Source organism: Macrobrachium nipponense, chromosome 17, assembly GCF_015104395.2.
Source record: "Macrobrachium nipponense isolate FS-2020 chromosome 17, ASM1510439v2, whole genome shotgun sequence".
In the NCBI taxonomy this organism is placed as follows: domain Eukaryota; kingdom Metazoa; phylum Arthropoda; class Malacostraca; order Decapoda; family Palaemonidae; genus Macrobrachium; species Macrobrachium nipponense.
Window position 1 is genome coordinate 30,513,079 of NC_087210.1, and position 14,730 is coordinate 30,527,808.

The 14,730-nt window shown below is 49.0% G+C and overlaps 1 protein-coding gene across 8 annotated transcripts in view; it reads right to left on the reverse strand.

Moving 5' to 3' along the window:
- LOC135196157 (synergin gamma-like) overlaps nt 1–14,730 on the reverse strand; it is a 272,072-nt gene that overhangs the window by 210,168 nt on the left and 47,174 nt on the right. The window lies entirely within an intron of this gene.

Genomic DNA, 14,730 nt, shown 5'->3' on the forward strand with positions numbered 1-14,730 from the left:
AGGTCTAGGCCTGGGAGCATCGCAGGGACGGTCAGACGCCCCCTCACAACACTGGGAACACTCACTTCACTAAGTAATTCACAATCACTGCCTTACCTTGCATGGCCGCCATCTTTGTCTTCATTTTACGAAGAGTAGCCTTCAGATTGGCGATTTCCGAAGCCGAATGCAAGCCTGTGAGGATTCAGATACATAGGGAGAATCATATTCATTAATAAAAGGAGAGTTAGACTCAGAAAAGGCTCAATAGGCCTTGTACTCACACTCTTTTGTGCAGCCCGTCTAATTCTATCCCTCTCTAACTTCTTCAAGTAAGAGTTAGAGTCTTCCATTCATTAGCATTCACTTTTCACACTCAATACAGGTGTTAGCCAAAGAACAGTCAAACCCCCTACATTTACGACATACAGTGTGAGGATCAACCGAAGCCTTCGGTATCCTCACCTTGCAGCCTACATTCACACACACTCTCACACTAACACTTGAATCAGACATTCTATTAGAAAAATCAAAGCAAGTCCAAATCCAGTCCACAGTAGCGAATGCCAAAAACAACGATCCAGTACGTCACCAAGAAATCCAATATAGATGATCAAAAAAGTCTTGAAAAGCAAATTCCAGTCAGGAGGTAGTAACAACATGTTGATATCACCGGCGACAGAGAAAATATGATAGAAAACGGGAATGGTTCCTAGTCCTGCCGCCCAGGGCAGGCAGGTAGATCACCTGACCTACCGGTAGCGAGTGGCGCGAAATTTGAATTTTCTGTCGGGGACGACGGAGTCTTAGCTAAGTATATATCTGACAGGTAAGTCATTGTATGAAATCCGCGATTTCGGTTTACAGAGGTATTGGAAGAGGACAGCTTCTTCGACCTACACCATCTACGGAAAACTTCCCACTTCGATTGGTAGACCCGCAGGGTAGAGGCTCTGCGGGCTCTAGCAATTGAAGTTGCCACTTTCTTGAAAAACCTCTGCTCTGACCAGTCTTTCGATAGTCGAAAGGCAGTCAGGGAGAGACTTTTGGATGTTTTTTTTGTGGAACCTCTCGAAGTGGGGTTGTCTGAGCAGATCTGTCCTGTCTGGTAGAGATCTGGGGAAGTCCACCGTCCATTCCAGTACCTCTGTGAACCAAATTCGGGAAGGCCAAAAAGGGAGCAATTAGAGTCATTCTCATTCCCTCCGATGCCACTTATTTCTACTACTTCCCCCAGCAATTTGCATGGGGGAAAAGGCGTATGCATCTATGCCTGACCAACTCCATGAGGAAGCATCGATCGCTGTGGCTCTGGGATCTTCTTCTAGCGAGCAGAAGTTGTCTATTTTCCTGGAGAGGAACGTGGCAAAACAGGCGGTCGATCTGGGGTCTCCCCAGAGTGACCATATTTGTCTGCAGACTCCTGAGTGGAGCATCCACTCTGTCGGGAGACCTGGTTCTTTTCTGCTCAACATGTCTGCCTTTAGGTTTTTTACTCCTTGGACCAACCTTGTACGCAGAATAATGCCCCGTTCCTCTGTCCAGGTTAATAGAGCTCTCGCTATTTCGTTCAGAGAGAAAGAGTGAGTGCCCCCTTGATTCCGGATGTAAGCCAGAGCTGTGGTGTTGTCGGAATTGACTTGAACTACCACCCCTCTGACTTCCGCTTCGAAGTATTCCAGGGCTAGATGAATTGCCAGGAGTTCCTTCGCATTGATGTGCAGAGTAGTTTGTTTGTCTGGTCCAAATACCTGCTACTTCCTTTGGACCCAGTGTTGCTCCCCAACCTGTTTCCGAGGCATCGGAAAACAACACTCGGTGAGGGTTCCGAATCAAGAGGGACGCCCCTTCGTTCCTTGTTAATGGGGTTAACCACCACTTTAGGTCGGATTTTATCCCCTGTTGGATGGGAAAAACGTCTGACAAGTATCCTGTCTTTGACTCCACATCCTCTTTAGATAAAATTGCAGAGGTCTGAGATTTAATCTTCCCAGGGAAATGAACTGCTCTAAACGAGGAAAAGGGTGCCCAGCAGACTGAGCCATTCCCTCGCCGAGGTCCGTTCTTTCCCTAAGAAAGTTCGAGATCTTTTCTAAGCCTCGAGTAATTCTGTCTGAGATGGAAACGCCCGAAAACCCGAGAATCCATCTGTATCCCCAGATAGACTATGTTCTGTCTGGGGATCAATTGTGATTTCTCGAGGTTCACGAGCAGTCCCAGAGATTTTGTCAAGTTCAAAGTCTTCTCCAAGGTCCTTCAAGCACTGAATTTCCGATTTTGCTCTTATTAGCCAATCGTCCAGATAAAGGGTAAATATATTTATCCCCTCTAGATGTAGCCATCTCGCAACATTCAACATTAGCCTCGTGAACACTTGAGGGGCCGTTGAAAGGCCGAAGCATAGGGCTCTGAATTGGTATACTTTCCCCTGCATCATGAATCGGAGATATTTCTTCGATGATGGATGCAGGGGGACATGAAAGTATGCATCTTGTAGATCTAAGGAGACCATTCCAATCTCCTGGACGAAGAGCCGCAAGAACCGATTTTGATGTTTCCATAGAGAACTTTGTGTTCTCCACAAATCGGTTCAATGCGCTCACATCCAGGACCGGTCCTCCACCCTCCCGAGGATTTCGGAACCAGAAACCCAAAAAAGACGGTTGTAGAATCCTCGGGGATGCGGATCCCGAACCACTTCGATGGCCTCCTTTTGCAATAATGCTTCTTTCTTGCAGGGTCCCTGTATTGGGCTGACAGTTCCCTCGGGTTCGTAGTCAAGGGAGGTCTGTCTCGAAAGGGGATCATATATCCCCTTTGTTACCACGGAAAGGGACCAAAATTTCTGCCTGTCTCCTGAGCCCATTCTTCGGAAAATTTCCGAAGTCTGGCTCCTACCGGTGCTTGAAGGACTGTTGGTCTCATTTCGCTCTCTTGATAGGTCTGAAGGGAGACCTACCTCTCTTCTGCACTCCTCTCTTCTTAAAAAGAGGGTCTGGCCGAGGTACTCCCTCGAAAGGGCTGTTGAGGAGCCCGAGTCTCTCTCTTAATAGGACCCGAAGTCCTCGATTTTCTTTGCAGATTGGGCCAAGAGATCTTGTGTGGCCTTTTCTGTCAAAGAATGAGAAATATCTTTTACTAGATTTGAAGGAAACAATTGGTCCGACAGAGACATACAGAAGAGATGACCTCTGAGTAGGAGTAACTGCTTTCATCAGAAAATAGCTAAATAAGACTCTCTTCTTCAGAATACCAGTTCCAAACAGAGAGGCCACCTCTCCTGATCCATCCTGAACCGCCTTGTCCATACAGGAAAGAACACTATGAAGGACTTCTGGACTAAGAGATTCCTTCTCTTGTGTCTTTTTGGCCAACACCCCAAGGGACCAGTCTAAGAAGTTAAAACTTCTAAGACATTAAACAATCCCCTTGAGGAGATGGTCCATCTCAGAAGTCCCCCATGTGATCTTTGCTGATGACAAGGCTTGTCTCCTAGAACGAATCTACCAGATTCGAAAAATCTGCTTCAGCAAGTGGACGGGAGAGCTAGACCCCGTGGTTTGCCCGTCTCGTACCAATTCCCTTCTTCCTGATAGTCTGGAAGGAGGGCAGGTAAAGACTGTCTTCCCCGCCTTCTCCTTGGATTCCAACCAATTTCCTACGAATCGGAGAGCCTTGTTCATGGAAATGGTTGGCTTCATCTTAATAAAAGATGATTGTTTCGGGACCTTCGTGCTTGTAAATAAGGACCTTGGAGAAGGAGGAGCAGTCGGGCTTAAAGAGTCCCCAAACTCTTGAAGTAAGAGGGCTGCCAGCGCCTTGTAATCTGACAAACCCGGAGCCGAGTGATCTTCAGAGTCCGAAATCTCTTCCAAATCCAATCCCGAAGAGGATTGTTTATTTTCAGCAGGAGACTGGCCTCTTGCAACATCCACCCCACTCTCGCAAGAACGACGACCGCCTGTGCGATAACTTGCGTCCCTACGAGAGATAGGTTGATCCTGCAAAAACGACCTTATCCTTCTCCTGGCAAGAGCGATGGCCGCTTGTGCGACACCTTTTTCTCCTCCTGTCCGACGAAGGATGTCCTCTCCTATCGCTTTCTCCGGAACCACCTATGTCTGACAAGGGCTACGGACGCTTGTGCGACAACTAGAGTCCCTGTCAGGTAAAGGTTTATCCTTCCGAAAGCTAACAAATCCTCTTGGCTTAATTGTCTTTTGGAAGAAGTCCGTCTCTTATTTGTCACTTGTGGCTCATTGCGCCGGGTTGGCGCTCGTGATTCCTTGCGCCAAGCTGGCGCTTCTGGCGCATTTCGGCAGGGTGGCGCTTCTGGCGCATCTGGCGCCTCTGGCGCCTTTCGGCAGGGTGGCGCTTCTGGCGCATTTGGCGCATTTCGCCAGGCTGGCGCTTCTGGCGCATATGGCGCATCTGGCGCTTCTGGCTCTTCTGAACTCATATGGAGTCTCAAACGCATCTGGCGCATTGCGCCAGGTTGGCGTTTTCTTTCATACTCCTCTGAGTAGTATAAGCCGAAACTTCCGTTTCTTCTTTCCTTCCCTTCGTCTTCTTTATAGGAAGGAAAGAGTCCTTTCTCCTGGGAGTCTCCTAGTAAAAACTCCTACTAATGCCGAAAGTTGTTGCTCCTGCACATTTAGGATAATTTTCGCAGCCGCATTCTCTTTTTCCTTCTCTGATTCAGGTGAGGGGGGATGTCTAGAAGCGGAAGGAAACTCCGATTTCCGTTTAGGAACCAATCTCCTTTTCTTCTTCTACAAGGTGATAGATCGGAGAAAAGCTCAGGGCTTGAATCCAAAGTTGGAGCCTTCCAACTTCTCTTTAAGGGGGCGTGGACAGTTCATCAGAACTCCATCCCCTTACATTCGGTGAAGAATCTGACGAAGAAAACACTTCTGAGGATGCTTTTTCGATAGCGATCCTTGGCAGTTCGGGTCGTCACAGAATCTGCCGAGGGGACGCCTGATCGGTGGGGATTCTCCATAACCTCCGTAAGGCTTTTGACATTCCTTCTCCTCTGGGCCTGTGAGCTTGGAAGAGGTCTAGGCCTGGGAGCGCGAGATGAAAGCCGATCAGACGCACCCTCCACTGCACTAGGGACACTTAATTCACTATCACTGTGCTTACCTTTCAACGTCAGCATTTGACGTTCCATCCTTTGTAGCGCAGCTTTAAGATCTGCAATTTCCGTTGCCGGATTTGCAGTCTTAGTACTAGAGGAAGAAGATAGAGGTTTAGGGTTAGGTGTTAATTTAATAGGCTCGTTAGAGCGGAGACCTACTTACGCTTATGGAGGAAGCCTTCCTAGCCCTATCCATATCTAATTTCCTTAAATATGAATTTAAATTCTTCCATTCTTCCTCATTCATATTTACACATTCATCACAGGTGTTAGAAATTGAACATTCATTCCTTCTACACCCCTTACAAACTGTGTGAGGGTCTACCGAAGCTTTCGGTAGCCTCACCATGCATCCCTCATTTACACACTGTCTTCTAACCGTAAAGCTAGAATCCGTCATCATGAGAAATATCCAAAACCAAGTCCAAAAAACAGTCCACGAAAGAGTATGCCAAACCAAAGATCCAATACGTCACCAAAATAACCGGCTTAGAAGATCAATAGCGATGAAAAACACGAAAATCAAATCAGGAGTAACAACAACAATGTTGCTGTCACGGCCGATAGAGAAAATCTGTCTTAAGAAAACGGGAATGATTCCTATTCCCGCCACCAGCGGCGGGCGGTAGATCACCTGACCTACCTTGTAGAGTGTGCCGCGAAAGAAATCCCCAATTTCTATCGGGGACGACGGAGTCTATAGCTAAGTATATATCTGCCAGGTAAGTTGAATGCATAAAATCTCTTTTTAAGTAGAGCTGTCCTAAAAAATGAGGCCAATTCTCGTACAGTCTCTAATGGCCTTATCTATGCACCCAAGTACCCCGAGCCAGTCTGAAGCAAAATTTTCTTGAAGGTTTGGGCAGTCCTCTATCTTCTTTGATACAGCTCCTACTGTCCAATCTAGAAAGCTCATTATACTTCTAATACTTTAAAGATGTCTTTGATAAGGGTGTCTAACTCTGAGGTAGAAAAAAATATCTTTGCTGAGGCAAAAGCAGATCTGGTTGAATCAATTAAGTTGGAGAAATTCCCTTGAGAGGAGGCAGATAGCTTGTCTCTGCATCACTAAACAAGACGAAGGTGCACAGAAAGTTGCTTTGCAGAGTTCACACTTCACAGCTAACAGAGAGTCAATCTTACCGAAAGCCCTCTGGAACGAAAAGGACAATATCATCTTGGGAAGGCCTGCTGTTCCAGAAGGTTGTTGTATCATAAATGCCGATCCCAGGGAAGACATTATCACTGGAGTAAATGAAGAAGGGTAGAAAATGAGGAAATACCATAAAAGAGACAAAAAATTTGAAGTCGGTTGCTCCTGTTCTCCATCATCTTCATCCAATGAAGCTGAGGAAACATCTTCTAACACCTCCTGAGGGTTCTGAGAAATTGCTGAGGGATTCTGGAGTAGGTTCAGGATATTATTCAGTCACTGTTTGATTTGAAAGTCTCCTTCCGACAGCACCTGACCAGGTAACTGAACCTCGAGACGTGGTAGAAGAATACATATAGATAGGAGGCACTACTGATTGCAGATGAGCGGATGCTGGACACCTTGGCTCTATTTCCATTTGAATGTGTTTAACATATACCGAACGATTGGATACTGAATGCTCAGCAATCAATCGTTCTAACACTGTCCCCTTCTGTAATACAGCTGTTCAGCCACCTGGTCCTAGGACTACATGTTCAGGCACTTGACAATCCATGTGTTCGTAGACTGGTGGTTTGACCAAAGAGCAATTGGGTGCTGGACACCTGTGCTTTACACTATTGGGGGCTGGACACTTGTGCTTTATCCTATCAGGCGCTGAACGCTCTGATATTGTGGGCTCTAACACTGCAAACCCATGAACGTATGGGGTGCTCTAATTGCTGTCGTTCGACTGTCGGACATCATACTATATCATACACCTGATATTTAGAATACACAATGTGGTCTGATACAGCTCACTCGGACACTTTCTTGGGAGCTGAGCTAATCGGAACCTGGCAGGGCTCCCCAAGATACTACACGAGTCACTTGATGAAAGTGTATGCACATCCATCCAGGTGCCTTTCCAATGGCCGCCTAACGAGTCCTGGGTTATGTGTTCAACAGGCTCGTTGGACTGCCAATTTGCTTTCTCCCAGGTGCAGGGGAGTTTAGCAGGGGCCTTGTTCTAGGAGCACTGGTGGGACGGATACTCACCTCCTCCACTAAACTTGCACTAAAACTATTCATCTTATCCATTAACCCTTTAAACAGTGTCCCAATTTGAGGACACTGTATTGACCAATATGTATACCAAACTTATGGTCTATCTGTTCTTTGAGCTTGGTGATGGCACTGGGTTCCGAAGAAAGGGAGCCAGGAATTGGAGTAAAGGGAAAAGTCAGAGAATTGTTAACCCTTAATGGATGGATAGCTTCTCAGGAAAAGAAATATTAGATTTGGGGTGGTGGACGGATTTATCCTTTAGAGAAGCAATACATTAAGCGCCATCGATTTGGAAAGAATTGGGCGGAAAGAGGTGCCAATACTTCTATGGCCCATAAATTCACTATAATGGTAAATTCTACACGGCTAAAATCAAGATCGGCGGCTCATGAAAGCTTGGTAGTGATCTTGATTTCGAGGGAGAATTTACCGCCTCTTTGTCTCATATGATGTCTTTTTATAAATTTGCTCATAAATATACCAAAGGGCTGCTGTTGGTTTTAATTCTTGTCTTTTACGATAGTATGTTAGTTGTAAATGTAATTTTGCCAAGAAAAGTGCAAAAAAATAATAGATAAAACATGTACAAATAAAGAGTTACTGAATTTTTGTTCTAAGTAAATTTATGTAAATATTTTTCAACAAATATGCCAAGAATTTGTTAATGAATTTATTTCTTATATGTTTTGATATGGCGTGAGCTGTAATTAATGCAATTTTTGTGATAAAACTATTAAAAAACCAAGTATACAATTTTTCAGTGGGTTTTTCTTGAGTTTTAACTAACAAAAAATGACAATTTGTCGAAAATTGCATTTTTTCCTAACTATACAAACCTGAGGTCCTTTAACAATAGGAAGTAGCTAGCGGCAAGCTGGAACGGTCGTAAGCTTCGAACAAGGGGTGAGAACGGTAGTTAACTGCTTGTCCGACAGTCGAGGTAAACAAATCACTTTTGCTTTTTGCCCATGCAAAATACGCAGAGTGAGGGGTGGCATGAGGAGGGACTATATGTAAAGGACCTCAGTTTGTATAGTTAGGAAAAATGCAATTTTCGACAAATTGTCATTTGTTCCGCTACCTAATACAAACCATCGGTCCTTTAACAATAGGAAGACTCACTTCTTGGTGGGAGGGAATCTGAGTCTTTGATGAACAGACTGGTGTTCGTCCATCCCTGGAATGCCTCCCTGGTCGTAAGAGCGAGGGAGGGATCCAAGCCTCTGTCCGATTGATCGGGGTGTGCACCGCAGGATCAATGGTCAGACCTCTGAGGCCGGAGTACTAAGCGAGAGGCAAGCGTATCTCTTCGTACCAGCAAGCAAGAACTTGTTCCTGTTTGCAAGAGGCAACATAAAGTATGGGTTGTCTCAAGCTGGCATCCACTTCCTCCCCCTTGTTGGAGGAAGTGGTGGATATACGCTCCTATCCCTAGTGAAAGGATAGGATGGGGCTCTGTTGAGTAGCTCACTGCATCTTGCCTATCCAGCAGTGGTGACGACCGTCCCTCTAACCACACGGTAGAGGGGAAGAAAAAGATGGGAAGAGGAGCCAGTCACACTCTCATTCACTCATCCATTCTTACGGTCACACCAGGACTCGATGCTCTTGGTTTTAGCCTGCGAGGGTCTGGGTGTTCGCTACACAAACGTGTTGAGCAGCCACCACGGGTCCCAAGGAAAAAGATCCAAGGACCTGTGGGCAATATCCCGAAGGTAAGGATAGAAGGAAGGGCATGTGGTCTGGTTGGACCAGACCCCTGCCTTCAGTTACCTGCGCCACGGAGAAGTTCTTGCGGACAAGGCAGCATCTCCTTCGCATCGAAGGCGGTGAAGTCCATTAGGGAGGGGATTGTGAACGACTCGAACCAATCGTCAGGGACCGAAGGGTTCTGAGTCTTCGCTACGAAGTCGGTACGAAATCGAGCGTCACGGATCCCCATCCCCTGGATGCTTGACTTCGCAGGAGAAGTCATGCAGTTCCTCAGAGGAAAAGAAGGAAATAGTCGCATGACCTATCCCTCTTCTCTACTTCGGTGATGTCCAGTACCCATACTGGTCTGTCAATGGTATGGGTACTGTGACAAGCTATTAAAACGAAGTAATGATTGCTTTGTAACAACCGAACTAAGTCAACAGCGTAGTTCGTAACTGACTCGGGCGCTCTGACAGCTGCCGACTGACTGCGTTCGGTAGGAGGCAAGTTGTCAAAGCATCCGAGTAAGTCACGTGACCTTCGCCTTTAAAGGGTTATGCGAGAGACCAAACAAATAATGTATTTGTTTGTCACCAATGCCGGACAGCGAGGTGGTGATTCTCTTAAGGCATGTGCCCAACAGGCGAAAGTCAATTGCCTTCTAGAGACCGAGGTCCCTGAAGGTGAAACACCTCTCATAGTTGTTGAATCTCAGCTAAGGAGAAACAACACTATGTACCGTTGAAGACGAAGGTAGATATTGAATGCAACCTACGTCTTCACAGATGAATCGAGAGAAGGATTCTCAAGATTCATAACCTGTGCTTACAAATGACTGAAAACGCTAACTGCTATTTCATTGCTGTCCGGTGAGAAGTCGTAGTTGCAATGAAAGCGGGGCGTTCTTCAGTAATGAAAACACAGGGGAAAACCGCCTGAAGAACTGCTTCTCATGGGCTGAACTTTTGGAAGTAGAAGCTGTCAGGTCGGAGAGTAGGCGATGTCTTCTGACACATCTTGTAATTCGGGGTTTAAACAAGATGAACAATTGTACACCTACGAATACGAGATATTTTGAAGACAAACTCAGATGTCTGCAAAATCATTCGCATTATCGCAGTGCGATGCAGCGGGAGACTTGTACAGACTTCTGTTACCGTGCGGTAAACAGAAAAGATGAAAGAGTCCAAGAGATATCTCTGTTGAAAATTCTCGCAAGTCGAAAGGCGATGTAATCTAGCGTCACAGCAGTAGATGGTCCTTCATTATTGCGAGAATCCCCGTTAATCAGAGACCTAAGTCCATGATTGTTGGGCAGAGATACGGTTCGGTAGTCAATCAAAGCAGGGGAGAGAGAGACATACATGACCGTGAATCTCGGAGGCCCAGCTGATACTGAGCTGCTATCAGGCAGTTCAATACGCAGTAGTTGAGCCTGAGCTCTTGCTGACTCGTCATCCTGAGTTGCCAGGTAATCCATTATTCCACAAAGGAATGCGTTCGGCTAGAACTACCGAGCATAAAAGATATGCTCGAGCAATTATATTTAAGCGAAACGAATTTCGGTAAATATAAAAGTTGAAATGGTGTTGTCGTGACAAAACCATAAGTATATAAAAATTGAAACTGAAAAACTCCTGGGAGGTTGCAGGCAACCCCGAGTTGCAGTTCAATTAGAATACTTCTCTTATAAGTCGCAATCCGTAGATTAACTAGATATGCCGCCTACCCCTCGCAATTCAACTGCTTAGTAGAATCATGTCCGCGAGGTTAATATACGTAGTTATATTTGTAGGATTCTGAACAACGGTCTCCATCCTAAATTCTTTCCTTCAAGAAAACAAAATAAGGACTGGAGATCGACCACCTTCGTTCTCTATCAAAGAGAGTGAAGAAGTCTTCCTCGAAGGAAAGCTTCAATGGTGAACAGAATACTAAGACGATAGTTCAAGCCAAACTGGATATTCCCGTCCGATCTCCTCTATTCCAAATTGGTCGCCTACTGTGAGATAGTTTCTTTCAGCAGCAGTCTTCTTCCCAATGCTAGAAATTCCAGGAATTCGAGCATAGGCGAGGTTCCCGATTATCGTGTAACATATCGGGGATTCTCGTCTCGCTCACTTTGGACCGTGGTCTCGCGTAAGTGGTTGAGATCGTAAAAAACTCGAACACTGAATGCACTAGAAATTCCGTAGAATTCTAAGCAGTCTGCGAAACCCCCACCGAATTCGTCAAACGATATCGGCTGGTGGTCCTCTCGATTCCCGTAGAAATCGAGAATGGGGCAGGATTCCTCCTCAACGACCGGGGCGGGGTTACTCAGGTAGGACCCCCGAAGGTCCCCCCGGTAGCGCAGTCCCGAACGTGGGATCCTACAGAGAAATCTCTGTAGGATCCCTCCCACCCTCGTAGCCGTAAGGAGAGAGGGAATGGGGGAGGAATTGGATACTCGCTCGCCTTCCCAGTGGAACTAGCAGTTGGAGAAGAGTAGGAGCAGCCATCGCCTTGCGGCGATGGCCTCTCAGTGTCTGGGAAACGTATCGTCAGGCGGAAAACGTTTTCCCGCGGAGGGTTACGAACTCTCACTGTAGGTAAGGGTCTGCCGCCACTGTGAACGTCGTCTTGGGTGGGGTGCTGATCGGAACCACCTGGACAGGAGAGAGCCGATACCGTCCTCCGACTCATAGCAGTCCTCGTCGAGGTCGAAACCTCTCAGGAGGACCGAAGGAGTATTAAAATACGGTGTCCGAAGACACGTAGAAACGCCGCTGTCGCAGTAGAGGAGGTGGAAGTAGCTTGATCGACCGGCCAGAACTGAGAGAGCCTTCTTGTCCGGAGACGAGAGACTCTGGTTCGAGACAGAATCGGCAAGCTCCAATCGCGGCAGACCCACCGTCGGTTTGGGTTCCCTCTCGGGTCCCAAAACGACTCGAGCAGAGACGTGGGCTCTGCTGGTGGGAGCGGCAATCCTTCCGCAAGGTCATTATGCTGACGAATCAGCTTAATGACTTCTGCAAATTCCTCTGTATCTCGGGAGTAACCGCGTCTTGCGGAGTAGGACCGTCCAGTCCCTCCAACAAGAACAGATCCCGAGATACTCCTCCTTCAGAAGGAGGAACAGCGGCAGACCCCTGACGGTCGCCTCCAGCTACTTGCGCGTATGTCCTGGTCGGTCCTAGAACCGTGCCTGGTCCATACGGCGTCATAGCGGGATCGCGAGCGGCGCACCTCTCGCGATCACTCATAGGTACCTCGCTCCTCCCGGTGTAGCCCGAGGAGGTTGAAGGTACAGGAGAGGCAGACCTGACGCTCCCCCCTAGCTCGCTGGCAGGACCAGCGTGCTTGTAGGGCTGCTGCTGATCGTCAACCCGCGGTGGCGATCGAGCAGCAGGCCTAGCCTTGCCGCTCGCCTGGGGCGAGAGGCTCGGCTGAGAACGTCGACGCTGATCTCTAGCGTCAGGCGAGCTGTTGCTGGTTACCGTCCGCCCGGTCCCGATGGGAGCGGCGTCAGGTGACCTGCTAGGCTCGCTGTCGCGGTGAGACCGGCGAGCGTCCTCTCGGCGCGTCGAGCCGCTGGTACCAGCCGTGGCTGGTACCGACGGCCGCGGGGCCCCCTTCCTCGCCTCAAACCGTGGCTGGTCAGCGACGTCACGTCAACCCGAGCAGCCAGCTGGTCGCTGCGAGAGCGTCCACTGGCCTGGCGAGAGTCGTCTGCACGACACTCGCCAGTCTTCTGCTCCGCGCTTCGGTCTTGGCGGCGAGCGAGCTCGGGTGTCAAGACTTTGGCTGGACGGTCTCCCCCGCGGGAGACCGTCCCTCCGTCGGTACTTCTCGCTAACGAGAAGCCGAGGCGGATCCTGGTTTAGCGGCAGAACCGCTAGAACCAGGCGAGGAAGTGCCAACCGAAGCTGGTACTCCTCTGGTCCCCGTCTTCTTCTCCTTGGTAGAAGAAAAGACGGGCCCTGTTCCCGAGGGAGCAGGAGGACCAGCAGAAGAGCTCCCAGCTGGTCGCTGCAAGAGCGGCCGCTGGCCTGGCGGAGTCACCTGAGCGTCTCTCACCAGCCTTCTGCTCCGTGCCGCGTCTTGGCGCCGAGCGAACTCTGGCGCCGAAACTTGGCTGCACGGTCTCCCGAGGGAGAACGTACACTCGGGATCTCTCGCTAACGGAGGATGAGACCGAGCCGGAACCCTGGCGTAGCGGGCATCGCCGCTAGCACCAGGCGAGGAAGTACCAGAGCTAACCGAAACTCCTCTGTCCCCGTCTATCTCTTCCTTACGGAAGGGGAGACGGGCCCCGTTCCCGAAGGAGCAGGAGGACCAGCAGAAGGACCCCCCGTCCCACCGGGGTGGGACGGGCCCTTAGAAGTTCCCGAAGGAGACTTCTTAGGGGGGAAAGGCAGCCTTCTTCTTCTTCGGCTTATGGGCCTTAGAAGTCGAAGGGGAAGAGGCAGCAGCAGACGATGAAGACGAAGATGACAGCTTCCTCTTCTCCTCTTCCTCGTCAGCTCACGCAGGACAGTCGTCAGGTCCTCCATCCAGGCCGGAGCCGGGGTCTATTGCCGAAGCAACACGGCCCCGCCCGACTGCACCTGTCCGGAAGGACCTGGGACTGGGGAAGACACCACCGTGGGCAGGACCAGCATGGACAGGCTCAGGAACCAGGAGCGACAGGAACAGCAACCAGCTCAGAGCGGCAGGAACAGCGGCAGCGGTAGACCCAGAAGGGACAGCAGCCAACAGCGGGAATCACATCAGCGTCAGTACGGCAGGCCCAGCGATCGCCTCGTAGAATCATCGGCAGCCAGCGGAACCTGGGTACTGGCGGCCGGTCCAGGGGCGAGCTGCTGGAACAGAGAAGTCTGGGGCAGGCAACACGAAGAAAACAGGCGGCGGCGGCAACAACCCCTCGGTACGGCGGCGGCGGCCCTAGTAGCGGCAGACGGCGTCACCGACACAGCATGGGGAGTGTAGACCAGGCGGGGGGGGGAGCAGCATAAGCGCGGCCGTGGTAGTAGTGGAGACCACCCCAGACCTCGCTAGACGCTGCAGCAGCCCGTGGATGCTAGGCACGCCCTGCCGCCCGCGGTCGGTCCATACCTGTCCAAGGTCGTCTCCCACGGATGTAGCACCTGCAGTAACATAGATAGATTAGTAAGAGGGGTTCCCTCACGCAACGGGGGGAAGACATGCCCCACCCCGAACGCAAGGGAAGACCCCAAATACAAAATACAACGAAGAAGCTGAGCGGGGGGCAGGAAGGAAGACGAAGAATCGGATACCAAGGGAGTCGCGCGAGAGCTTTCCGACGACTTCCTGGCAGACCTTCGCTTTCCCTACCCCCGCACAGCAGTGAAAAGTAATATGAAAATGAAACAGAATACTGCCCTTGCGATTCACTTCATAGAACCTTAAAGGGGAAAAGATCAATTCCCGGGTAAGAACGGAAACTTGATCCAAATATATGATGCTATCATAAAATATATATGAAAATGAAACAGAATACTGCACTTGCGATTTCACTTTCACATAAAATAATCGTAAGGATCACCTTCCCGGGTAAGAACGAAAATTGATCCAAATTAAATTTCATGCAAGTAAATAAATGAAAATGAAAAGAATATTGGAATTGCGAATCCACTTTCATTGCATTCTATTATACAAAATAAACTGGCTCGTGCCGAGCGCAATCACACTCTCGGTAAACGAACGCACAGGG